Here is a 27914-nt window from a genome sequence, read left to right as displayed (position 1 = left end):
AATCAAACCAGCTGTCCTTCTTATTTAAAAATATATTGAGTGAAGGAATAATAATAGGGAAAGCAGTTAATAGGGAAAGCAGTTAAAAAAGATAAACAACAGGGGAAATAAGAGAAGACAAAAGAAAAGGAACAAAAGAATAAGGCTATGAGAATTTTGCAGTTGGTAGAGAGTGTAAGTCCTCCTACACATTTATTCAAGTTACTCAGACATCTCTAGGTGCAAGTTTCCTCTATTTTTTAGACTGTATCTTGAACATTTCTCTGCAGTACACCATTCTATCCATGGTGGCCCAATCCATCAGACTTAAAACAATACAGCTAGCTCATAATACCACTGAATTTATTAGGACAACAATAATTTCCTAACTTCTCTCATCCCACAACAAAAAGATGCAGTCAGAGTATATGAGTTGATGACAGCTAGTATGGGTTGATGCCTGGTGAGTCAGCATGGTGACAGCTACCTGGCACTTGTTTTAAGTTTTAGGAAGACATTCGATGCCTCCTCCATAGGATTTTCTACCAGGTGAGTTCCTAAACTACCAGTGTGGCAACATCACGTCACGGCATGGCAGAACATGGCTCCATGGCTTCATATCCCTGCCAACTGGTACGCACAGCCCCGCAAACTTCTCTGGCACAGGCATGGTTTCCAGCCCCCTCCATTACTGACCATGCTGGCCAGCAGCAGCGGGGAGGATCCCTCCCACCACGGACCCTGCCATGGGCTCTACCTACAAAAGGACCAACAAGTGGCCACCTTCAGAGCCACAACCAGACTCTCTCCCAGCAATCGCAAACAGAGCTGTTTGGATGCCAAACTACCATGGCCAGGGTTGCCCTGGGCTTTAGAAAAGAGTTACATGATCCAACACAGCTGTCAGGAAACAAGCCCAGGTTGCCAGATACCCAAATCTGCCTAGTAACTGGCTACATCAAAACCCTCAGCAGCTATGGATCATGTGCCTAGACAGACATGACACCACGCTGTCCCTCCGCAGCTATGATTTATTGCCACTGCTGTCCTTTCTGAGGCCACCTTCCATACCCTGTCCTGACTGTCTATCTATCTCACCACACCATTTTTAATAAGCAACAGCACGGTTTACAGCATGGCTCATTGTCATTCATAAATTTACTGGGAACATCTCGAGCTTTTCTGATGAAATAGACTTCATTTATGGAGTTCTTTATAAGTATGAACAGTATATATCACTTAATCACATTGGTAGTTCCAGTGTCTTCTCTGTCTATTCCAGAGAATTCCAGTCAGAAACAGAGCCAAGGTGAGGTCTTCAATGTTTTCCTGTTTCCTAAGTTTCCTGCTGGGCTACTGCTGACTTTTCAAATATAAATGCCTAAATGACAGAGGGAAATTGCTGCCAGATTTACTTTCTTCTGCTTCTTGTAAATCTTACTTGAATTCAGGATGGTCCACTGTTTCGCAATAGGCAGATTATTGCATAACTTTGGGTACATGATCTCCCTTTTAACTACAAAAGCATTTTTTCCAATAAGATTCTCTTACTAATTTTTTATTGGCAAGCAGTAGGAATTTGCAGCCTCAGTTCTCTTTCTAGCTGCTATTGACTTAAGTGTTTTGACGTGGGACATAACAGCCTAGGGCCCCATGTACCTGTAATACCATTCTTTAATGTTCTTTGTGTTTTCAAATGAAAGACACATAAGCAAAGAAATGTATGACTGTTGATACAGTTAAGTTATGGCAGAATATACATTGCTAGAGACAATGAATTATTTGTGCTGCCTCAAATACTGAAAAATCTAGAGTCACGTGATTGAAAATAACAAGGCACAATATAAATTACACCCATTGGACTCATTCAAAGTCCGAGTCCTGTGACAGTAGGTGTTGTGCAAACACATACACAAATCTAGTCTGTTAACAAAGAGCAAACAAACAAAGTTAACAAACAAAAGTCACTTTCTGATGGATCGCTGGATTGTCTTTACTGAACTGAAGGGATCCCCCGCTTAACCTAGCTGTTTTGGTGGCCAGGCCTGTAGAGACGGGTGAATATTTTTTCCAGTCAGGATAGTTAGGCTACAAACTCTTTGGAGCATATTGACATGGCTACTTAATCCAGGGGTGGTAAGCAGGTGCAAGGTACCGCTTTTGAGAAGTTAATCAGAAAGAATATTTCCTTTCCTATGTGGTAAACATATATTAAGCCAGGAAGCTTGAAGTGTCACTCACTTGCTTATACCGACAGAAGCGTCTCAGAGGATCCAACACTCCCAAACATAAAATCTCTATCTGCAAGGCCGAGAGGGAACCCTGCAACTGGAAAGAGGGAGTTTTTTATAGAAGAAATTTTACATAAATATTTCTGGTATTTAAACTCATTTTATTACAGAGGCTCTAAAGTGTAACCATACTTATCTAAAACTTTGTAACATGAAACATGACTGTTTATATGAAGCCAGTAATTCTACCTAGTAAAGAGAATATTATACTTGGGAGAGTGGTTAGCTTAAACAAGTGGTTCTGACTATGTTGATATTAGGCAATACAGTCAGTCTATATCAAAAGTGTGCAGCAACACCTGACTGAGAATTGCTAAGCAGATCACAGGAGCGATATACTATATAAATTGATTAGCTGATTGCTTGTCTTCCTAACTATGGAGGTCAGAAGGTGTCAAGTGTTAATTTATTCAAGCTTATTGTTGAAGTCAGCATATATATCAAATGGCTAGTATATAAGTAAATATTTAACTTTACACAGATTTGCAGATCTGTGTTTATCTGAGTAAACTCCACTTCTTTTCTAATCAGAAGTTTGATCTACTTAATATTATTCCTAAATCAATCATAAGAAGTTCAAGCAACTGCACTAGTTTTATCTAACCTGACCTATTTTATGCATTTCTAATGTGCTTATCACGGTGTAAACTTGCATGCCAAGCTGCAGACCTCGTGATGGGTTCTGTGCGTGTGGCACTCCCATTTGAAATCTTAGCATCTTGCAAACTGCCCAGTGTCATGATCAAATTGTAAGGACTTTCTCTTCACTTTGTTTCTTTGGAAAAATGTAATTTGCTTTAGCACTTTCTTCTGTCCACCAAAATCTTCATCCCTCTTCAGAGCTAGGAGGACAAGAGCCATGACGAAGTGGAAATAGAGTCTGACAATGATATCTGCACTTACATATAACTTACATATACATTTTCTTTCTGCACAAGAGAAAAAAACGGAGAGGATGTGTATGGCAGATACAAAATAATTCAAAAGCCACATATTTAGAATAGCAATATATAGCTTAAAATACAATCTTTGCTAATGTAACTTCTTTACATGATTTCATAGTGAAGCTGTCATGTTAGAAAAGTCTGAAAAGTCTTTGCTAGCTTCACAGAATTGTAATGCTTATAATATGATTATGATAAGATAGTTAGCCAAGATGTATAATACAGGCCGTAAAAGTACACCCAATAATATCTGCATCAAAGCTTTAACATTTGCTTAAACTTTAGTTCTGACTAAAGGTTAAAAGCAATAAAAATCTATTAATACTTCTGTAACAATTTTATTATTTCTGTCATTGGGCTTCTCATGTGCAGTGGTTCTAATACTCCTCAACCTGCTTTAGACGTGTTTCTCATACCAATACCAAATTAGGTATTTATGAATAATACAGGAAACACTAAGGGTTCCAACAGAGATAGCTAACTCAAACTAATGCCATCCTGTTGTGCACCGCTAAACTGACAAGACCTTTCTAAAGACTGTTTTTTTTCTATACAATTGTTTTTTCTCTGAATAATTTATCAGTAATTTGTGAGCTGTGCCTGAGGAGCTTGGGAAACTTTTGCTTGGTACAAAATAACAGACTTCACTCATTGACGATAGCATTTACTGTGTAGCATTCGTCACAAAAGAAAGTGAAAGATGCGAAGCCTCTCTTGTGCTCATTTATTTACAGTTTGCCATTAACTAATTCAACAGTCATACCCATTTTAAAGGCTAAATTGACTGAGATGCTGGGAAGCTGGGAAGGAAATATCATAAGTCACTTGCAAATGGCTAACAATGACTTCTGATAACAAGTCAGACTTACTGATAACATTTCTTTTTTTCCACTATGCACCTGTGTAACACATAATGGGATAAGTTTATCTGCAAAGCACCTGCTCATTACCAGTCTAATGACTTTGACTTTCAGGTGGTTTTATCCTAACCGTACCCATGTATGTGCAAAACTTGAAAAGCCACCCAAACTACAAGGGTAATCCCTTCAGTTCTTTACTTTTTTTTAATGTCTTCAGAAGGATAGCAATCGTGCGCAAATTCATGCAGCTAATAGGGGCCATATTTTGAAAAAGTGAATCACTGTATCTGTCTTATTAATGGTGATTAAAGAAATGAGATTATGTTCTAAGATTCATGTGACCCAACTGAATAGGCCAATTATTTTAAAATACAATTTTTTCTCTTCCTTTCTTAGCCCCCTCAGGAATTAAATCTCACATGACTTTAGTAATTTAACAGCTATGTTTCTAGCACAGCTACCTACACTAGCTACTTAACTACACTTCTGTTGTCACTGGGGAAAGAGAAACTCCTGAGACTTTAACTCATCTACTTTGAGGCTCAAATCAACAGAGACAGTTGACAGAGATATCTCCATCTTCAGTCTGGCCCATTCCTGATGCAAGGCTGACTGAACTGTTCACAAAACAGCTGTTGAACCACTCCAGTGTCAGTACGGCGCTTTAAATCAATCTAAAATCTACGACAGTTTTACCTTAAATGTTCTGCAGATAACTGCAAACGGATTTACCTGCAGTGGTTAACACCCCTGCTGGCTGCCAGGTGCTTGGGCTGGAAGCCACTAAGGGGTAATTGAACATAGCTACCACAATCTAGAGCTGGTGTATTAATGCAAAATTGAATCAGCGGTAATCTATGTTAATGTAGTGCTCTAGGGACTGAGGCAGCTAAGAAACAAATATAGCAGTTCCACTCAGCAATGTGCAACAGTCCTGCTACCGAGGCAGTGATTTCAGGTGGACCGGCAGGGCAGAAGGCTGGGGACTCCAGTGACCTCAGCTGCCAGAGCCCTTTGGCTGGGACTTGTCTGGAGCCTTGAGTTGCTCTGTCTGTGCTGGCTTACCTTCCCTTGTGCAGAAATTACTCTTCCCAAAACACATCCCGGAGTTCTCAGTGCCACAGCTAGCCAAACCACTCAACACAACCCTTCCCAGTGGGCTGTGGATGAGCTCACCTGTCCTTTACTGATGAAGGACTAGCAACGGGAAAGGAAATGAAATGAAATGAGCCAACAGCTCTTCCACAGAATGGCTGTGTTAGCTCTTGGTGAGTTGTGGTGATCTGAGCTCCTAGCCAGTTCACCCCTCAGTAAAAGGAGAGTTAGGATTTGGAGAAGAGTTCAGATTTGCCAGCTGGGTGAGTGGATTCAGGGTAGGGTCAACACTCACATTATGATTCAAATGAACTCTGCAGTGAAGATAAACCGAGTAAAACAAAACATCATTCAAGAAAACAGATTTTTGGGTTTAATTCTGAAAATAATGGAGACTATAATCATATGAAAATTCTTTCTCAAGGATCCCCTTTTGTTCAATACTTCCATAATTTTAGTAGAACATAGAGATGATAGACCTGCCGTATCGCACCAGTAAGATACTGCACCTTTGGGAACACAAGGAGGTACCTCTCTGGCATACAGAGTGACATAACAGGGAAGGGACTGTAATGCTGGGGTGGGATGGTGAAATGGAGCCCTGCTTGGGGGCACACCCCTTGGCTTCAGTGCGGCATTGCAGTGTGTGTCCTGATCTGTGGTTCTCAGTTCCTGTGAACTGCAGATTAAGACAAACAGCTGAGCCTAACATGGGGTCCTAGAGACGGAGTGTGCAGCACTGTACTGAGAGATGCAAACACAACAGGAGAGGAGCATGTGCCCACATGTGAATGAGCCAATGCATTAATATGATGGGTCTTTAAGTATTTGGTACTCCATAGTCACAGTAACGTACAACAGAGATGAGCCATTTCCTCACTTTACCCTGGGATGTCTGGCCAAAAGCTTTTTCTCTGTATGTCTCAACTTTGTCGTAGAGTGCCTAAAGACTGCATCGCAGAGGGGAAGGAAAGGTGAAAGCACAATAATCTCACGGTTCCCCTCCTTGCAGAAGAACTAACAAAACTTTGTCTGTTCAGGGCTATGACAACATGGTGTGCTGCAGCTACAGGATTTTATGCAAAATAGTCTCATTTCTAATCTGTTAGTTCAGATATTTCTGATCCTTTTCCACACTTAAATACTGTAACAGGAGGCTGGTGTATGTGGAAAGCTCATGCTGCACACACAGTGACAGGTAAATGATTACTTTTTCTCGATCCCCACCTCTGAGCTGGGGATTTTCCACTACACTGTCTTTGCTTAGGGAAAATTTTAAAATGGCAGCAGAGTCTCAAGCTGTCTGATTTTAGTGCTGATAGAATGGCACTTGATTTGCTTGACTAAGGAAGCTGCTGGCAAAAAATGTTACAATTGGCAAATTACTTGTCTCCATGCATATTTTGGCTCCATATCAACTTTATGAAGTTTTTTTCCAGACAAGTGCAGCATAATCTGAACACCTGTCATGCAGCCAAACGTAAAGTTGATGAGAATATTTTTTATATACAGTGTAATGCCAAAATGTAGTCTGATATGTTATAAATAAGTGCCAATGCAAATGCTGCTAATAAAAGCTATAATATCATTGTGGAATGAAAAGATTTTTCTCTTTTACTGGTACTGTTTTTTTCGTCGGGTTCAGAGTTCGCAGGATCAGAAACCTTTCTTACACCAAAAAGAATAACACGAGACTTCTTACTGGAGTAAATATTTGTGGCTTACTCTTCTCACCCTCAAATTTGTAACTTTACATGATATATTAACATTATAAAAGTCATAGCTCTAAAAAAGATTTGTCAATGCCCTCATGAAATGCCTTGTGAATGCAGATCATAGAAATGAAAGATGGAAGTAGTCTACAATACCAAATTACTGCAGTTCAGATGCCATATATTTTATACTCTTATGGACATTTTCATTTCTCATTTCATAAAGCAAAAACCCCTTACATTCTCATTCTATATCCAACAGGTTTACATTACATACCATTTTGCATAGGTTGTGCAGGTTTTTTCACACACAATCATAGACTGTATTTGGATAAATGAACAGGAGTCTTAAATCACACAAGAAATATTTCTGGCCAGACTCTTTAGTTTTTGTCTCAAAATAAAGCAGCAAAGATACTATTCAGTGTAAGTAAAGACATCAGAATCTAACTCTTATTGGTAGCAGACTACTAGACTAACCCACCATAAAAATAACCTGTGAATTTTAAATCAGAAAAAATATCATTTAAAAGAAAACTTGGAAAATCCTGTTTTATAAGCATTAAGAAAGAATGCTGATTTATTCTAGTTTTAAAAATCATCTCTATGTGACAAAACTTTCAAATGTGTATGTATATAAAGCATAAGCTCATGCTTAAATCTCATTGACTTAGATACTTAGGTTCTTTGCTGAATTACACCCTTAAGATAGCTGATTTGTAAAGCCAAAATCTAGAATGATATAAAGTAATTCACATTATAACTTTCCTTATCAGTTTGAGCTTCCAGAGTTCATCTTTACAGGTGGCTCTGGAATCTCTAATTTTCTGCCGATATTTGTGACTAAAGTATAACTGGCTTTATTGCTGACAGCAATATAAGAGTAATAAGTAAGAAAAAATAATGAAAGTTAACATCTCTAATTGATTAAAAAGCTTCATAAAATGACAAAAGAGAATCATTGCCATGAGAGCCTGAGACACTGGACCAGCAATCTAATTTGTTTCTGTCAAATCAAAGTTTATTTTAAGAGACATTTATTTCCTGCTACAATGCACAAGAAAGACAGTAATAGTTTGCAATTTTATTGATCCATCTGAATTTTCAAATTTTCATACCTCACAGATATTATATCTTGCTAGTAAAATTTTCCTGAAAATTAGTGGTCACATCTATTTATCCAGCTAAAAATTGAATTTCTTGTTTATTACAATACCCAGCAAAACTCACATATGTAGAAAATTCAAAGGTAATTATTTTCTAAATATCTTATCCGTGTGTTCCTGTGTTATGTGCATTTTTTCTCCCCTGATTTTTCAGGTCTGTTTTTACTTCTATGCTTTTTGAAGGCTATTTATTTATTTATTTCAGATCTGTTCCTTTATGAACAGATCTGAAAATAAAGGAAACAGCAAAACAAGAACCATTACCTTTTCTTAAACAAGGAAAAAACTGAAATAGAGGGAAATTTACATCATCGCATTCATGCATGAAATCTAAGGACAGAATTTTCAAAAATAAAATTAAAAAAACTTCTTCACTGGCTTTGTCCTTTAGAGCTCAGAAAGGAGAAAATCAAATAATAGAACTCCCACATTTACAAGACAATCACCACGTGATATCTGTAAGGACAATTTCTAATCAACATCAAGTTATGAGCAGCAAAAATAAAGAATGAAGCAAATCCTGCATCAGAATCACAGTTTTTAACTACATGCCTCCTAACCGAGCATTTCCAAGATGAAGCCACACTTCCTGAAATGTGGTATACTGAATAATATGCCATTTTACATACTTTTTACCTGAATATGATGTAAATATTATAAAAAAAGAGTGTTAAGATGTTTGTGGGGTTTTTTTGTTATGATTTAAAACTTTTTAAACTAACTTTCTAAAAATTATGTCATTAGTAGTTCTGTGTTTATTTTGTTTTAATAACTTGTTAAGAAGACAGGCCTTTCTGAATTCCCTTGCAAGAAGTTTTTTTCTTGAACAATATAGTATGCATCTATGTATTACTCTTATGTTTTGTTACTTTTTCAATTTGTGTTTTTTTAGTAAAAGACCAAATATATCAATATAATTTAATGAACTATATATAATTTTAATATATAAATTTAAATACATCAATCCGTAATTACAAATTTTGTTTTTAAAAAAGGCTTAACAATGAAAAAGCTCTGTGGCAACCAGATAGTAAGCGCTTCCTTTATAAATGACTTAAAGCCTTAAAAGCATTAGACTCAAGTAATTATTGATTATGGGATTCGTAACAGCACTTATAACTAACTTATTCCATCTGATTTTCATTATTCATGTAACCATAATCTTGTCCAAAACTGTACTTAAAGATCAAAATGACCCACTGCTAGGCAACCGTAAACTTCCATCTTTAAAGAACAGATCTGTTTCCACAGTGTTCTTTTAATCAGCTGGTAGTCTAACTTCCAGATATATCTCTCAAAATTTAGAGATAAAGTCAGGATTAGTTGGAGAATGCAAACCGGGCAAGAAAAGCATGAGTGCAGTGAGTCACTGACTGGATTTTTAACTGTTCAATGACAGAAACTGGTGTTTTTAATGTTCACAGTTTCCAGAAAGGACAAAGTATTACTGGGCTTCACTGACACATGGTGTCATACATTTTTTACTTGGTGATGAGGAATAGCACATTGTTTTATGAAGAATGCTTTTTTATACACTTCCATTAGTATTCCTTGCTCTCTTAAGTCTCTTTGCTGATTCTGAAGGGCAACGAGGCAGGTTTACTGACACGTCTGCAGATCACGGGGCATATCACTCCAAGCAGCATTAAACATTCCAGCATAACCACCAAGAAGTACAACAGTTTTATCATGTTTTCAGATCCAGCTGTGCAATCACAGACATCTTCTAAATCCAACTGATACATATTTTTGAATGCTACAAATTATTTAAGTATGTATCTTTTTAAAGAAAGCCAATTAGTACTGCAGTGTGTCCTAAATATGATAAAAAAGCTCCTGATTAGAAATGAAGAACACCGAAATTGCCATACTCAGTGAGGAGTGCTGTACCTTGAGAACAGTATGCTGAGACAAAAGTTCCTGGACCAGATATTTCAGGAAAAGTGCAAGAAAACCCACACAGTATAAAGTAACAGGAAAAAACAAAAAAGGATTTTTGATCTGGAGGGCAACTTCCTCCGCAAGGGTAAAGAGCTGTGTATTTCTTTGGATGCGTACAACTTCTATATATGTAATTCCATGCATTTCTTAATATTAAATACATGTTAATTTTTTTTTTTACATCTTCGTTATTGCAGATTAATACCTAATTCTTCTAGAATCCTCCCAAATGTATCCAATGACGAATTACACCAACTTTGTGTGCCTTTAATTAGTATTTAGTGATGCTAGAACTATAGTATATAAGACTTGCTGCAGGCAAAACAGGAGCAGTTGTTTTACTGGTTAGCTTTATTCACTCCAATAAAGAATTGAACACCCTGTTTATTGCACACTAAGATATTATCAAATATAAATTGTATCACATTCAGTTTTCCTTCATGAAGTAGAGGATGCAGTCATTTGTAAATGGAATACTGTTTTAATCTCTTATTCATGGACATTTTACTCATTTGCATGAAAATTTTTTAATAATCAACAATTTGTCCACTGTACTGCAAGGGACATTTTGCTACTACACTGCCAAATGGGAGCTGTTTAAATCAGCGTTAATAATAGCATAATATCAAAGCCCAAGCAAGACTGATATCCTCTCAGCATCCAGGGACCTCCAAACTGAAAAACAGGTATCATGGCCACTCAGAAACTGCTGCTCCAATTCCTGAAAAAGTGTCCTGCTTTTGGTAAATTAGAGAGAAGAGAAAGCTCAGAAGTGTAGGCAGTAGAATTTGGATCTGACTGAATTGCTCCGACTGCACAGAGAGGAGCACATTATAAAAAAATCTGAGTAGGGGAAAGGTGGGTTGAAAGATGCCAAGATAATGTTTGTATTTTTTTTTTTTTTCAACTAAAGGGATATATTATGCTCTCACTGAAGTCAGTGGCAATTTTGACAGTGATATCAAGCAGGTTAGGGCCCATATGCTGTGTTGCTTGTACATGTGTTTATGATAGTGATAATGATTATTATGACATTATCAAACACAAAGATTGCTGAATTCACTTCTCCAAGATTCAGTTCTACAAGATTGCTGTTTACTGTAGCAAATTAAACTTTTTGGACTGATATCTAAAGGCACAAACTTTAGCTTAATCTCTTAACCATTTTAAAAGCTATTATACTGGTATAAGGAGTTAAAGGAAGCTGGTATTCCCTTTGCTATTCTTTTGCGCATCCAGATGAATTCACTCTTAGCAGAGAAGCCAACAGCGTAATACACTGTTCACTAAAGATAAACCGAAGAGCTGCTTTGGGACTGAGGAATCTCCACAAAGGTGTCGTAAGAGTGATCACAGAGTCCCAGTTTTCAAATGAAAAGGCAACAATATTTTCAGAGCTGTGAGATCTTTCTAAATTAATACAACTCAGTAAGATTCATCTGGTTTCCTTAAAACTGAATTTTGGCCTAGCATTTGTGAAAGGAAAACTCAATTCTGTAAGCCTTCTGGCAAGCGTGGACCAAGGTATGAATAATTTTTATGCCAAACTGTGATTTTTAGTGAAAGTCATAAGAATATTTGCTTTGCGGTTTCTCTCAAAAACATGATGGTTTTAGCTGAGTTTCCTCTTACATTTTTATTTGAATTCTCAGTGGATGCAAACCTTATGCAAACTGCAGACAGAACAAAGTTGGAACTCTTGCCAACAAAAACTGCTGAGTTTCACACAGCTTTAAATATTTTACAAGGTCTGAAGCTTTGTTTGCTCTCATTTGAAAGAGCTGTTAGGATACTGCTCACAGTTTGCCTGACCTCAGCCTGTAGTTTGGAAGGTTTACTCCCAGGCATACCTGTAACTTTCCACTTCACACTCAGTCTCAACTATTTAGGAAGACTACAACTATCAGGAAGAACTGAGTGGGCAAAAAACAGAGTCTCATTCTGTAACAAAAATGGCATTACCTGTTTGCAAGTCACTGGCAAGTCTGAAAAAAGATTCTCGAATGATTACGAATCAAATGTCTTGAAGGACAAACAAGGCAACATACTGTGTGAGCCCTGATACGTATCACACTAGTGAAAATTACGATAATCTGTTTAAGAACCTGTCCATAATGCGTAGGCTAGAAAAGCTGTATTATCATGCAGTACTTCAATTTGAGAGACAAATACATAGTGTCATTAAGTCTAAGTGCAGACAATGGAGTACAATCACCCCTAATGTGAACAGAATTAATATATGTTGCATTTATTTTTCCAACTTTTTTATTGAAAATAAAATAGTGAGGATAAGGACAATTACAAATCTAAATTTTGTAACTCTGAAAACATTCCACTGGATTTATATTGGACCTTACACTGACACATAAACAAGACCTGTACACTGAAAGAAAACTTAGCAATAGTTAAGCTGCAAGGAACTGTAATTTGACTATATCTTTATATGCAAGCAGAAGAAAACTTGAACTATTAATATCCATGTATGCATTAGTACATCGATGAGCATTTTAAAAGGGCCAGTTTCAAATTGCTAAAAATCGGTGAACTGAAAGCTGTCTGTGAGAAAAAATGTGAATGGTAATAGAAAACATTTTAAGGATACCTTACTGGAAGTCACAATCAAGACAGAAATTTGAAAAACAAGGAAGTCTCTGAAAAAATGTGAAGGCAGCAAAGAAAAATTGTGTGTGTGTGTGTCTGTGTGTATCTATGTATAAAAACACATATACAAATGGAAGAAAGAAACTGTCATCAAGAAAAATAAACTAAAATCTAGAAATTGTAGAAAATTAGTAAGGAAATCAACAACTCAAGAAGAAATCTATGGACAGTAGAGACAAGGTCAATAATGAGTTTTTCCATACTTTAGGAACAATGAATAGGTTCTTAATACTGGAATTAGTCCATGACTACATAGATATTGTAGAAAGTTAGTAAGACAGAAAAGGCAGTAGCATCCAGGTATTACTTCTGGTCTGTATTTACAGAGGGAAAAAAGCAGATGGTATATATATTCCAGGAAGATAATCATACAAATTCCATTCCAAACCTAAGTAAGGATGTCAACAACAAGTAGAGAACAATACAGGGATTTTTAAGTCAGTGGGTCAATGTAATTTGCAATCAAAAGTTTTAAAGAGCTAGAGAGTTCAGAGCTACCTGAACCATAACTGTTGATTTTCAGTAACTGTTGGAACACTGGAAAACTTCCAGAAAACTGGAACAAAGCTCATAGTGAGCATGTATTAAAAAGGTCAACACTCCAGATAATTACAGATTTATCAACCTGAGATTGATTCCAACATAATCAATGGCTTATACAGGCCTCAATTAATAAATAATTAGAAGAGAGGACTCAAGTATGGCCAGTCAAGAGAAACTTAATGAAGACAGAGCCTGACAACCCAACCCACTGTTTTTTTGCTGAGACTCCAAGCTTGTAGTATTGGTTCTGATATTTCAGTAAGACAGCTGACTCTGTACTGCACCACATTCTGACCAGTACAAAACTGGGGATATTAAAAAGATTAGAAACTGGTTAACTTACAATGTGATCTTCAATGGGAATACCACCAGTTCTTTCGCTAACCACTGTTTATTCTTTTAATGGATTGCCTGGAAGAAAATGTAGGATCATCACTGATAGAACTTGTAGATGTCACCAAGTTTGGAGGACTGGTAAGCAATGAAGACAGTTTCTGGTGCAGAATGGATCGCTTAATAAAATGGATATACACAAAGAGTATCCAATTTAAGACAGCCAGACATACAGCTATACATCAACCTACATGATCACAATGTGCTCCTCATCTTATAATCTGTGAATCAGACCATTAGGTGTAATCATCCTTTCAATTGCTGGGCATAAGCAAACAAATCAGAGGGAGTCAGATGCCAGCCACAGCACTGGGTTCCAATTTTGTTCCAATTTTGGTGTTACGGTACCTGGCAGTTAATTAAAACAGCTGCGAATAGCAACATGGACTTGCACTTCTACTGCACCTGACAGTAACAAAGTTTACACGGATATCCCCCTTATCACGAGTATCCCCAAAAAGGACAGAAGCAATATGCCTAGGTGGAGAGTCTTTGCAAGGTTTGAAGCAAATGCATGGGTCACACTATTCCTTCCCCTGAATGTCGGTCTTGAGATGGGGAAAGAGGGAAGTCTCTTCATGTTAGGAAAAAATGATGAATTATAAGACGTTATGAAGGCCAAGAAGCTTGAATTTCATTTAATGAGATTGCAGACAGAAAGTTTTCAAAGATGGGAAGACCATGGTCAAATAGATGGACAGAAATACGGTTTTCAGTGACTCTGTTTTGAGAACATCAGCTCAAGAAAAAGATGTTGCAGCAGTTAACAGCGAATGTAACTGAGGCTTGCCCTAAAGAGCTACAGTTGAGAATGGTAAGAAAAAGAGATGTTAAAGGAGTAGAATAATAATCAATTGCTTAAATATGCGAGACAAGGAAGAAGGAATATAAATCTCCCAACTGCACACACAAAAAAATAGAAAAGTTTAAGTGGAAAAGGCTTAGAAAGCTCAAAATTGAGATCATATTTCCAGAAAAAGTACAGATGTTTTCAAATACTAAGCACTGAATGCATAACACTGGAGAGAGACGTAACGCTATCACTAGTGTATGGACAAAAGGAAGGCAAATTGGTTACATCAGAAGAGCATGCAGCTTACAAATCCTTGTTACGTTGTCATAGCCTAGTTCAGATCTGAGGTATTCCTGCTATCAAAGACTCCCAGGAGCAAATACTCTCCTCTCGGAACAGTAAGGCACTGCTGTCCCACCCCTGTCAACTCCCCTTTCTCCCTTGCTATGCACTTTGTTCACGCAGCACAGTAAAGGGAGGTGGCAAAAGAAGTCACAATGCAACACAATCAAGACCATCACATGAAAGCTCTTCAGAACAGGGTGGGAGATTAGGCCTGCTGGCCCAGTAGCTTTTTTTAACAAAATAGCTAAAAACAAAGAAAGATAAAGGAACAATGGGAGGTTTTATCATCTGACTATTATATCTCAAGTATTGCTTGCTTCTCCTTTGTCTCACACATCCAAGCCATATATTGTCTTTTCTTCCCTCTTAGCATCTCCAGGACATACTTGTTTTCCTACCATTCTCATTTCTAGTTCTTCTATTCTCTTCTTTCTCAAAAATATCATCTGAAAAAACATTTTCCCACAAATGCTTTCTGCTCTTTTCTCTTCCTTATTATTTCTCCTTAACTCTTCTGTGCTATGTTCTTTTAATCCTACCTGCTTTAAATCATCATCTCTTTAGGATAAGGAAATGATCGTATTCAGCTGTTCACAGATGCACATTTAGGCTCATTGGCGTACATTTAGGTGGCAGTACAGAGCTACACTGACTTAAAAAGCTCTGCTCAAACGCAGCAATAGAGCTGGCTTCTGTCCACAAAGTGTCTTACTAATCAGCATGCACAGAACAGAAATGATTTGCTGTGAATAGAACAAACTAATCACATTAACAACTATTAAATATCAGCAACTGAAAAATACTCATATTTGCCATACATATAATTGCAAATTTTATCAATAGAAATGCTGACCTATATAAAACAATTTAAAACACACAATTTTGATTTTGGTAAAAAGGTTCCTCATCGTTCAAATTATTATATCTAGATATTTCTCATTAGAACTGTAAAAAAAACTTTTTTAGGATTAAACAAAAAACTTAGATTAGATTAGATTAAAAAACAGATTAGTTATCTTTAGTAAAGTAAAGGTTATACATTTCAAGTACCATAAAGAATTGCAAAACTTCAGTATGTGTAGGGTTAAAGGGTGGAAATGTGCTGTAACTTGCAGTGGAAATTTCCACTGCGTGCTTTATTGGCAGAGGAATGAGCCATACCCATGGTAAGGGGTGTGTGTATGTGTGGTCTCTTCATAAACACATTGGAATGCTGTGTCACATTATTTTTCCTTTCAGCTTTCTGACTAGTTTTTGATTTTGGTCTTCCTGAGTTTTACGGGGTCACAATGTACATAGGTCCGCTGAAACCTGTGGGACATTTGCCTAAGGACAAACTGTAGGATCATATTTTAGTTAAACTAGCTCTAGTGTTTTATCATACTGGTACTGTCTGTATTGTTTGCCAGTCTTTGTCATTCATTCGCCAGTCATCCTTTTTATCACTGAATATAACAATTTGCATTTTTTAAATTCTATACATTCAATATTTAATTATAGCTCTGGGAAAAGCTGTAAGATTTTTGGGACAAGTACATTGCTTCTGTCTGCAAAACAGCAGCTCCTTAATTTCTAGACAAATAATTGATTAAAAGATACAAGAGAAAGGTTAGAAATACTTAGAAGTTACCAAAAATGTCCCCCAAAGAGCTGTACTGGAACCTGAGCTATTCAATTCATTTGTCAATGATCTGGAAAAGGCATTGAATAGTGAAGTAACAAAGTGGCCAGAATTATTATTCAGAATGGTCAAAAGTAAAGCTGGTTGCAAAAAAGAACTGCAGAAATATATGTTTGTGTGATAAAAGGACAACCAAAAGATACAAGAAGGTTAAAGAAAAAAATTTCCCTAACTCTATGTACATAAATGATCTTTAAATTTATCTTACAGGCAATTAAGATAGTTTTCTGAAAGCATTAATTCAGTGGTAAACAAAGCTCTGGATTATTAGGAAAGGAATAGAGAAAACATAGAAATTATGCCTCTTTATAAATTCTTGCTATAAATGAATTCTGAATACTGCACAAAGTTTTGTCACCCTACTAAAGAGAGAACAGAAAAGCTATAAAGAAACAGGTGACAAGGATGGTTGGAGATATGGCTTCTGCATGAAGAGAGACTGAGGAGAGTAGGCCTCTTCCTCTTCAAAAAGAAATAGCTCAGAAAGGACATGAATCATAATTTGAGTAGAGAAGGTAAATAGAAAATGGTTATTAAATACTTCTCTCCACATAAACACTAGAGGGCACCAATAAAATCAGCAGATTTGATAATCTCAAGAGAAAATTTTTTCAGCATAACACACAACATTCATTGTTGCAGAGTGTTGTGGTAGTCAGTATTTCAAGGCATTCAAAAGAAAATGAAAAAATTCCTGGACCTCTGGGCAGTACTAAGGCTCTGCAGCGTGTGTGTGCATGCACAGGGGGATGCCCACCCTGGAGGTAGGCCCTGCGGCCGCCAGTCTTCCCCAAGCAGCTGCTTTGGGCCACTGGAGGAGGCAGACTCCAAGATTAGATAAACCTTTGGGCTGTCCCAGTATAAATCTGACATTCCCCAAACTAAGCACACCACACCTAGTTCAATGATAACCTGATGCAACTACCTAAAAACTGTGAAACGAAGACGTTTGTCACATACTGAGAACTCACAAAGATATGCTAATTGTATAAAACATGCAAAAGGAGAGAGATTTTCAAAATATTTAATATTGATCCAGCTCTACTCCTCTCACAACAAAAGGATTTTACCATTGGCATCAGTAAGAGCACAGTTAAGCCAATGCTGAGTGACTGACTTTAAAAATCCCACCTAAGATGTCTGTATCACTTTAGATTTAGAGTTTTAGTAATTATCTTTTTCTGGGTTTCTGTGTCTAACCAGGTCTTCAAGAGTGTATGAAGAGCTGCTTTTGTGTATTCTGAAGGGAAACGTGAATGAAAATAATACTACTCATTAAAGAGTGTAAATGATAAAGTATTTAGGATCATACTATATACAAATTAAATGCAACACATTTGTATTTTTGGAATTTATGTTTTTTGTCTTTATGCTATCTCACTTCACTTTTTTTTTTGTTTTTTTTTAAGAGATTTTGATTTAAAATAATCAGTCTATAGGACTCAGAATACAAGGAATGACTCTGATGGAGACACAGTCAGAACACTGGCCTTAAAATCCAACAGTTCAGCTGGTGCTATAGATTGTTTCTAGCTGCTCATGGCCAAAAGCTCTTTGGAAACCAGCCTCTTCCACTGACGTAGTATTATACCAATTTTGAGTGGCCAAGTAGCAAAGAGACCATCTATAAAACAAAATTATTATGTGATTTTTAAGTAGGGTAACCATTAGGCAAATTAAGGTTCTTGCTCCCCTATCTTGGAAATGATAATATGGAACTAGAAAGAACTGTGCATTCACCACAGTTGATCAGGTATCTTCCACAAAATGAGTGATTAAACAGTGACAGCTGATGACAGAGGTATGACTAAGGGCTATGAAATCATGAATGCCATATGGAAAGTGAATAGGGAATGACTGTTCAACATCTCCTCTATTACAAAAACTAGCAAAGGATCAAATTAAATTGTCAGGCAGAAGTTTTAAAATAGACAGTTTTTTTTTCATACAAGGAATAATTAAATGGTGGAACTTACTACCACAGGATTTTGCAGACACAAATAGTCCACAGAAACTATGACAGAGACAGGACATACACAGACATACATGTGTAATGTCCATTCACGTGACACATATTGCTTGAAACTATAAGGGTATATCAAAGGAAATATTGCTATATTCCTGTCTTGCTTGCAAGCTCTTCCCCAAAGCAGCTAGTTTTGGCCACTAGAAAGGACAGGATTGGGGGTTGGGTGGACTTTTGGCTATTACAATATGCAGATACCGTCAGCTACTTTTCAGATATGCATAAGAAATCCCTTACACATGGTCATGCAGCTTATAGAGCAAACATTAACTAAATACAAGTAAGCTCATTTCTGAAGATGAAAGAGGAAGAACAAAAATAGTTTAGCCATACATACATTTCTGATTAGCTTTCAGGATATATATTAACACTTTTGAAGGGTTATAGGCAAAACAAATTAGCAAATGTAATAAGGTAAAAAGGTTTGCTTCACTAACAAAACAAGGTTTTATTTTTTTCTTAGGCAACTATTCAGTACTTTTTAGAACTGAGACTTAATGTGTGCCACTGAACTATATTTTTGTTTCTTTAAGGAGATAAAGTCAAGCAGAATGCAGTAACCCATGCAATATTTCCTGGTGATGATTTCTTCTTCACATTCTGAATTTCTTGAATGTTTGATATTTCAGGATCAAAAACAAGCATCTCCAACTTAACAAGTATGATTTTTTTGTTTTCTCATGTCTTTGGATGTACTTTGAATTTAAAATGTTCTAAAATTAAAGGAGGTAATTAGATGTGCTTGCTGACATTCTATGGTAAGCTTGCTGTGAATTAATCACCATCTGTTCCAAAGAGAGTTGCATCTTTCCTTAGGAATGATCAGCAACCCCTATTACTGCCTGTTGCAATTTGTAAGTTCATTTTCTATCCTTGATTTACAAAGCTTATGTGTCACATATCTTTTAGAAAGGAGAATGTAATTGATATCAATTGCCTCAGCTTGGATATCACTGCTGAAACTTAGAGTATTTACATTAATTTGCAACTCTAAGGAATTGTATAAAGTTAACACTCTATACTTTGCTATGCAGTGTTTGAATTATTCATTCCTTCTTACAATGATCAGATATTTTTATGTGAAGATGTAAAGAACAAAGTTTGGTTACCATCTATTTCAGCTAGTTCCTATTCTAATTTGTTTTGCTTCTTGGTGAGTTCTTAATCTCATACATTACCTGAGGGCATTTAGCTGAAGTCAGAGGGCGCTCAGAAACTCTTTCACAAGAAGTTCTTAATTTAGTTTTGTTTTAGTTTAGAACAAACCCAAACATATTTTCACTTGTTTTAAATCTTAAAATAATTTGGAAGAAATATTCTGAACAGAGATTTTTAGAAACAAAATATACCCCGTAACTTTAAACACAGCTGAATTAAACTGACACAATTATCATCAAATTTATTCTGCAAATTGCCAGAACTCAGGTCAAGAATACCCTGCCTTCTGAGCACCTTTCTAATGGAAAAGGGAATTACAGCTATAGTCAGCCTTCACCGCAGCAGCTGTCCTGACTTGAGACAGGATTCACAGGTTTCAATCTGCTTTGCCAGAGTGCTCATCCTCCAGCTCATGCACAGGCCACCTGGCCTATGGCAAGATGTGGAACACTACTACGATCAAATCGGGGTTCAAAGGGAAAAGCATACCAAAACCCAGCACAATATGGGATTGTGAAGCTGTCATTGCTGAACAAACAAAAGGCCCTATGCTTCTGGGACAGAAATTAAAATGGTCACAAAGAGTGGTGTTCCCTGCGTTGTCTCATGTGTGCCTCACGTAACTGTCACCCCAGGCATACATCGGTATCTGAAGAGGAGGAATCTAAGACAGGGTGCCTGTAATCTGGCCTGGAAGAAATTTTAATTAGGCAACAATTACACCTAAGGCACGCTATCAGAACATAACCAGACCAAATGAACACTGTCTTAACTGCACTGAAGTTTTAAGGGCAATTGGCAAGATAGAGCCATAACAGAAAAAAACTAAAAGATAAATTGAATTGTGGGAGCTTGTGTAGCAGATAGATCAAAATATCTGGAAATACATGTTACATACATATTTTTTGAATGGTATACCTTGTTCTGGTGGTGTTGGTATTATGGTGTTGGTATTGTGGTTTAATGTCCCAGTTGTGGGAAGTCTTGGGAGGGTGTAAATCTTCTGCTTGGTATTAGTTCTGTTAATAGAAGGAGATAGCATATTTCCATCTTTGAATAGAATCGGTAGACAATTAGGTTAGCCACATGGTAAGGAATAAATTGCCCTAAAAAAAGAGTAAAGGAGCAGATAAGGAAAGGCTCTGACTCCTGGTACTACATGGCTCGTGCATGTCCTTCCACTTGGAAGTGCTGCATCATATTGCACTATACTACATGCTTTTGCAAACAAAATTATCCAGGCACAGCAAGGATTCTACTGAGAGACAGCAATGCCACCATCAGACTTCTAAAGAAAACTACGTAGTTCCAATTCATTTTTGGTAAACATGCTCTAAAATAACACAGTAAGCCTTCTGCTTCTAACTAATGAGATTTCAGCTCTTCTTCAGATCAATTAAAATTCAGTTATGGTGAAGAAAAATAAAGCAGAAGTGTGGTAAGAAATAACAAATATGTTTTAGTGATGAATGCTACTACTAAATCATATAAACTTTTCTAAACTGATGAAAACAGAGGACAGAAGACAACATTATCTGTGGTAATCATCTAAACAATGAAACAGTCTGAACAAATAGTTTCTCATGGAAAATCATGGATATTTTACAATACCAGAAGTATCAAGTTGAGTGAAAAAAGGAATATAACACTGGAAAAGTTTTATGTATTTAATCTACCGAAGCTCTGGTAAACAAAATACAATCCCCAGTTTTGTTTTTAAAAAAAGAGAACAATTTGAAATATTCTCTCTGCCTATACTTAGAGATGACAAATATGGCTACTTCAGATTAGATTTCTTGAGTTTCTTAGAGGCAAAAATTATGCATTACAAAAGTGTCTAAAAAAGGTAAGAGACTTGAAACCCATTGCTTTTAATAGGATACAAGCATTTGATTTACCTCAATTATAAAAGGTGCTTAAATACCTTAAAATCTGATCCTGTCCTTATTGTAGTGATTGTTCAAGCTTTGTATCAATAGGAATTTCATCAAACTCTTCCTCATTTCTGATCAAATCACACACTTTCAAATCATGTATGTTCTAGCCCTTTGTATAAAGGAAATATAATCAGATTATATATAACAACATTTTTTGGTGATTCAATACAGAATGTGACTATAATCATCTCTCACACATTACTCACTTTGCATGTTTCATTATTTATCACAGATTTGGCTGGCTTAGTGGATGAGGGGGGAGCACTGCATGTTACCTCCACTTCATTAAGGCTTGCAACACAGTCTCTTGTAATGTTCTCACAGACAAACTGATAAAATATGGACTAGATAAGTGGATGGTGAGGTGGTCTGATAACTGGTTGAACTGCTAGGCTCAAAGGGTTATGATCAGCAATGTGAAGGCCAGCTGGAAGCCAGTAATGACTGGTGTACCCCAGGGGTTGATAGAGGGGCAAATACTATTTAATGTCTGCATTAATGACCTGTATGATGGGTAAGACTGCACCCTCAGCAAGTCTGCAGATGATACAGAACTGGAAGGAGTGGATGATATACCAGACAGTTGTGCAGCCATTCAGAAGAACCTCGACAGGGTAAGGAACAGGGCCAACAGGAACCTCATGAAGTCCAACAAAGATAATTGCAAAGTCCTGCACCTGGGGAGAATTAACTCCATGCACCAGTACAGGCTGGGGGCTGACCTGCTGGAAAGCAGGTTTGCAGAGGACCAGGGGGTCCTGGTGGACACCAAGTTGACTATGAGCCAGCAATGCACCCTTGTGGCAAAGGCAGCCAACAGCATCCTGAGCTGCCTTCGGAGGACTGTTGGCAGCAGGTCGAGGGAGGTGATCCTTCCCTTCTACTCAGCCCTGGTGAGGCCACATCTGGAGTGCTGGGTCCAGTGCTGGACTGCCCAGTGCAAGAAAGACATGGACTGACTAGAGAGAGCCCAGCAAAGGGCCAAAAGCATGATTAAGGGACTGGAGCATCTCTCATATCAGGAGAGGCTGAGACAGCTAGGACAGTTCAGCCTTGAGAGGAAAAGGCTCAGGGGGGATCTTATCAATGTGTTTAAATACCTGAAGGGAGAGAGTAAAGACGATGGAACCAGACTCTTCTCTGTGGTATCCACTGAAAGGACAGGAGGCAATGGGCATAAATTGAAATACAAGAAATTGTTTAAAAAAAAAAATTTATACTGTAAAAGTGATCAAACACTGGAACAAGTTGCCCAGAGAGGTTGTGGAGTCTCCTTCCTTGGAGATGCTCAAAATCCAACTGGACATGGTCCTGGGCAGCCTGCTCTTACCGATCCTACTCAGAGAAGGAAGTTGGTGCTCAAGGAAGGGGAGGGGGGTGGACTAGATGATCTCCAGAGATCCCTCCCAACCTCAACTATTATATTAGTCTGTGATTTAATTCAGATCATAAATATCTCTAAACAGGCATCTTACTGTCTTGTAGTATTAATAAAACAATGTGACAAACTACAGAAAATTCCAGTGACTGATTCAATTACATTCTGAATTGAGCTAGAATTTTTCCGTCATGTTTCCCCAGTGGGACACTTGGAAAAGGAGGATCTTCTACTTTCTTTGATATGCTTTTTTCAAAAACTGAAGTTATGACCACCTGCAAAACATTAACTGAATAAATAACACCCAATAATTTAACACATCTGTTTTTTGTGAGCAAATCTAAAAAAAAAAACAAACTGAAAGCTTTCTCATAAAAATGCTGTCTATCAGCATAATCTTGAAGCAGTCTGACAAGTTGCCCAATTCTTTCATGGCTGGTGCCTTTTAAAACTACTCCCTGTTGTGCAGCTGTTTGCTGAAGTTCCTAAAGTCTGTTTTGTCTTGCCAAGGGTACTCTCCTTGCTCACAGTTCAAAGGCATGCCATGTGGAGCACAGCATTTTTATGTCATCAATAATTATTGTTTAGTATTTTATCTTGCCCTGAGTGTGCCATATATTTCTCAGAAAACGTATCACAAACACATGGGCCTGGCTTTATTTCATTGACAGTCTTCATGCCTAACACAGCACATTTCCTTTTTGGCTATGTTGGGTATTTGGTGGTAGAGAAACAGCAGGTTCTAGTGTTTGTAAAATCATTTCCCTTACTGTCTAGAAAACTCAGGACCAGTGCAGCCTTCTTCCATAAGCAATTACCATCTGCAAGCAGAGCTATGGACTGGAGCAATACAATGAACAGCCATTTTGCTCTGTCACTGCGATGCAACAAGAGAAGAAATTGAAAAGCCCATTAATTCCTCCTTGTCCAGCCCCTGGAAGGTTGCAGGTTCAGCTCACCTGAAATACTGTGTAACCTGGATTTTGTTCCAGGATGTTCCACAGTCTTAGACTGAGACTATGTTTGATTCCACCAATGTTTTTTATAACTTCCCTGAAAAGCAGACTTCCCTGTTCACTTGCACAGTAAAACTCTTCAAGCTTTTGTATCCTATTTCTCTGAGGTTTTTTTCTTCCTTTGACAAACATTACTTTGTCCTGCTCAAATGTATGAAAAAGACTTTTTTCAATTTATTTTGACCCTGTCAATCTTGTGGGCAATTTTTCACTACCTCTTTTTTCCTCTTCTCTAGGAAATACAAACTACCATCTTTTGTCACCCTAAGACTCTTCAGGGCCCACCAGCCCTACCTATTATCTCTCATTTCTACTGAGTTGACTTCAGTAGCCTATTCTCCAGTAATCTCTTGGAAGCAGCACTCTAAAACAATGTTCTCTAGATAGCCTACAAAGAAATATGATAATTAAATTTGTGGTTTGCTTATCATGCTGACCAACAGCATTTCAATGTTCCCTTGTACTTGTCTGATGGTAGCTATCGGATGTCTCTTGTTTTGTATTGTTAGCTTTTTGCCAGTCATCTTTTGGTGACTGAATTTGTGCCTAACACAGCAGACCCCTGGTCATGAGTGAGTCTTGTTAGCACTATTAACTTATTAGATAATGTGAGTAATTAGGTAATAATAGCTATTACAACTATTGTTATTGTTAGTATCAATAAATGTCCTGAAGATATTCATCTTTCTACAGTGCAAATAGTGATAGCATCATAGAGTAATAAATTCAAAACAGGTTTGCAGTAATAAATGTTATTCTGTGTATCCCTATAATCCCAGAGAAATACTAGTTTTTACCAGAAGGTGGTGCTTATGTGCCACTAAACAAAAAGATGTGGTCCTCCAAATTTAGAGACGTTCCCAGACAGTAGGACAGAAAAATGAAACAATCATTTATGATTCCTGTTCTTTTTGGAAAGATGGGCTGAACTACAAAGATAAAGAAGCAATATCTTTCTTCCACAGAAGATACTTTTCCAAGTCTGTAAAAGTCACATTCAGATTGACAGTGAAATAAGTTTTTTGTGCTGCCAAGTGCTAGTCCTTCCACAGAACAATGAAAAATAAGTTATAATTATCTTTTTAAAAGATTATTTAAGGTGTTGTAAAAATGATTTAAGTTTGTATTAATAAATACCTGACAAGAAGCTGCAGTGTTGACAATTTTGCTTTTTACTATTTCAGATTAAGAAAATGCTTTCTAATGCCAAAAAGTGAAGGTAAAAATATATTCTCAAAAATATCAACTCAAATAGGCTCTTTGAAATTAAACTGTGAGCAGTTTGGATGTAACAAGCTTCTATAAAGAAAACAATTTCATTTAAATAACATTTGCATTTATGCAATATCTTTCATCCCAAAGGAACTCAAAAATTATTTTAGAGGCTTTTGCAATGAATATTTAGAAATCTGGAAGTTCTTTTTAGAAAGCTGTTTTGGACGGAGAGGAGGATTGTAGCCTCTCTGTTATCAGTTGTTTGTATGTTCATGAAAACTGCCTGTCTTGCTCTGAAGCAAGCTCAGAGCACAGCACCTTCGGGGATGCCCAAATCTGAAAGCTATTCCACTGTCCGAAACAGCATGATGCACAACAGTGCTTGGTCATCCCAGTTTTTCCTGACCATCTGTCCTAATTCTTCCACTGTAAGGACATGGCATGTGGCCTTCACTGCAGACCGCTAAGTCTTCATGAAGGTCTCTGTCGGGTAAGCGCCTTTGGCAGAGTTTATAGATTGGATTGTAACTCTGATCAATCAGGCAGGCACCTCTCCATTTTTGGTAAGGTAGAGTCTGCCTTTAGCTCTAGGAGGTGACTTACTTTTTCTGCAAATCTGAATTAAACTAAAGCTTTAAAAAATAAATTAAAATTAAACAGGTAACTTAGTACAGTTGAAGAATTTTAGTATTCAGACACTCACACCAGAGACTATACAGAGAATTTCTTGCATCTTACTTTCCCCTCCTACATTTGCTTTGCAGCCTGTATGAACCGCAAAAGGGCAACAGGAGAGGAGGGGCAGTTGTGGATGATGTCATGACAGTGATCTAAAGAAAGGAGACAGAGGCTTAATATTTCCCAGAAACACTCACCAGTGTAGTCACCCTGCAGGACTACCACCTCTTCCTTTGAGCATGTTCACAGTTATAGCTCGATTCAAAGCCTGTACAATTCAATGAATGTCTTTTGGAAGTACTTCAGTAAGCTTTGTATCAGGCCTTTATGCACAACACAGAAATGAACATGTATTTCAATAGCATGTATACTAACAGAGCACAGTATCTAGTCATTCAGGTTAGTGCGTGGCACTTACACCTAACAGAACTTCATCAACAAGCAATAAAGCAGCTCTCAATGTATAGGAACACTCCAAACACTCCAATGTAAGAAATGCCAGCTCTGAAGCAGCAACGCTATAGCTATTACATTGCAAATGGCCCCAACTCCCATACAGGCCCCAAACTCCCATACAGTCTGGCAACATGGTGAGCTTTAAAAATAACAGGAAAGCAGGCAAGTTGAAAAAAGCCATTAATAACCAGAAATTTCTATAGTTAGCACAGTTGTCCCCTTCAGGAGAGAAGTTAACCAGGATGACTTAAGATTTGAGGAGACTGAACAAGTCATCCCAGAACATATTAAATACTGAGCTAAAAGTGTTTGGCTGTTTGGATGCACCTGATGTTAGATCTGAGTCAGGAAGAGAACAAATCCAAAAAGTACACTGGATGCGATCTATAAACACAGTGTTTTTTTCCACTAAGCAAATTACGTGTTTTTGGTTTCTCTCATTTACTTGTTATCCTGATTTAGATACAAAGGTGAAGTTAAAAACCACAACTCCCTGATGCATTTGGATGTTCGTTACACTAACTATCTGTGATTACAACAAAGCCTATCTTCTTCACAGCTTTCAGTATTGTCACACTACTGGGCCATTGGCCAAAATTCAGGGCCCCACTGGGTTGTTTGTTAGAATCAGGAACTAGGAATCTCAGTCAGGTAGTCTCCTGATATAGTGACAGAAAAATGCATGCAAGCTTCTGTTTTCCTGAACATAGTAAGAACAACAGGTACATTTTTCACTCAGAAATTTCCCAGGCCATTACCCTGGCAAGTTTTGTGTTCAGAAACCTCCATCCCTCTTCTCAGACTCACATTCACAACAATTTTGCCTCCAATGTAGACACATGCTATACTTGTTCTCAAAATTTCACCATTAAAAGCTACCATGACTGACTTGTACTTGGCTGCTAAAGATGACCAACAGCCAGAGATATTAAATCCTGCACTAGGCCAGAGGAAAAGTAGAAAATCACCTCTGTTACCTTTTGCTGCCTCACCATGTACATCCAAGGAATGTGGATACAGCACTTTCACCCAGGGTGCTGGCAGCTGGACCATGTTTGGAAAAAAAAAAAAAGAAATTCCTCAGATGAACCACTCTCTCTCTCTCCATAGCCCTATTTATCAGCTACTTACTGAGTCAGTACCTGTATCTCTCAGAGAGATTGGGCATTATGTGGCAGAGGACTCAGATCTCCAAGCTGCAACAGGAGTGAGTGTCTGCAAAACAAACATCACTCCCAGCCCTGTAGCATTTGTGCTATGTGCATGAGCAATGAAGGGAGCCATTTTCAAACCTGGTTTGGTAGGAGGCCAAGGGGCAAAATGAGTATGCTGCATGGGGAAGAAAAATTACATTTACCAGGCATGTCTTTGTGTTCCTCCCTTTAGTTTGTTCCCTGAAACTAACTCTAGCTCTTTTGTATTTTTAATAGCACCTGGAACCTAAAGGCTGGACGAAATCTACTGAGAGATTTCCCTCCTCCTTGTCCAAAGTCTTTTTTTCCCCTCTCTTTCACCTCTTCTCTATGGAGCTCAGAAACATAATATCTTGCTTGGTGCTCACAGTTACTACTGCACAGTATTTGCTCTCCTTGCAAGAAATATATGAGGCTGTTACAGAAGCATCCAGTCACAGCAACTGCTCCAGA

General features: G+C 37.5%; 1 protein-coding gene across 9 annotated transcripts in view; it reads right to left on the bottom strand.

The window, feature by feature from the left end:
• The window catches only part of LOC112982191 (ran-binding protein 3-like), a 79861-nt gene extending 56683 nt beyond the window's left edge, over positions 1-23178 (bottom strand). For 4 of the 9 annotated variants that reach the window (XM_064501047.1, XM_064501049.1, XM_064501050.1 and 1 more), the window contains exons 1-3: positions 21513-21647; positions 20507-20607; positions 13536-13603 (exon numbers count right to left, since the gene is read on the bottom strand). The gene's annotated coding sequence lies outside the window, so the exon portion shown is untranslated. Of the gene's footprint in view, positions 1-2220; positions 2302-13535; positions 13604-20506; positions 20608-21512; positions 21648-22625 lie in introns of those variants that run through there. The other 5 variants (XM_064501051.1, XM_064501055.1, XM_064501052.1 and 2 more) reach the window with 3 other exon arrangements.
• Between the last annotated feature and the right edge of the window lie 4736 nt (positions 23179-27914).

The sequence above is a fragment of the Dromaius novaehollandiae genome, chromosome W (assembly GCF_036370855.1).
Source record: "Dromaius novaehollandiae isolate bDroNov1 chromosome W, bDroNov1.hap1, whole genome shotgun sequence".
Lineage (NCBI taxonomy): Eukaryota > Metazoa > Chordata > Aves > Casuariiformes > Dromaiidae > Dromaius > Dromaius novaehollandiae.
Note: the sequence above shows the minus strand (reverse complement) of the source record. Positions and strands in the feature narration are given on the sequence as shown.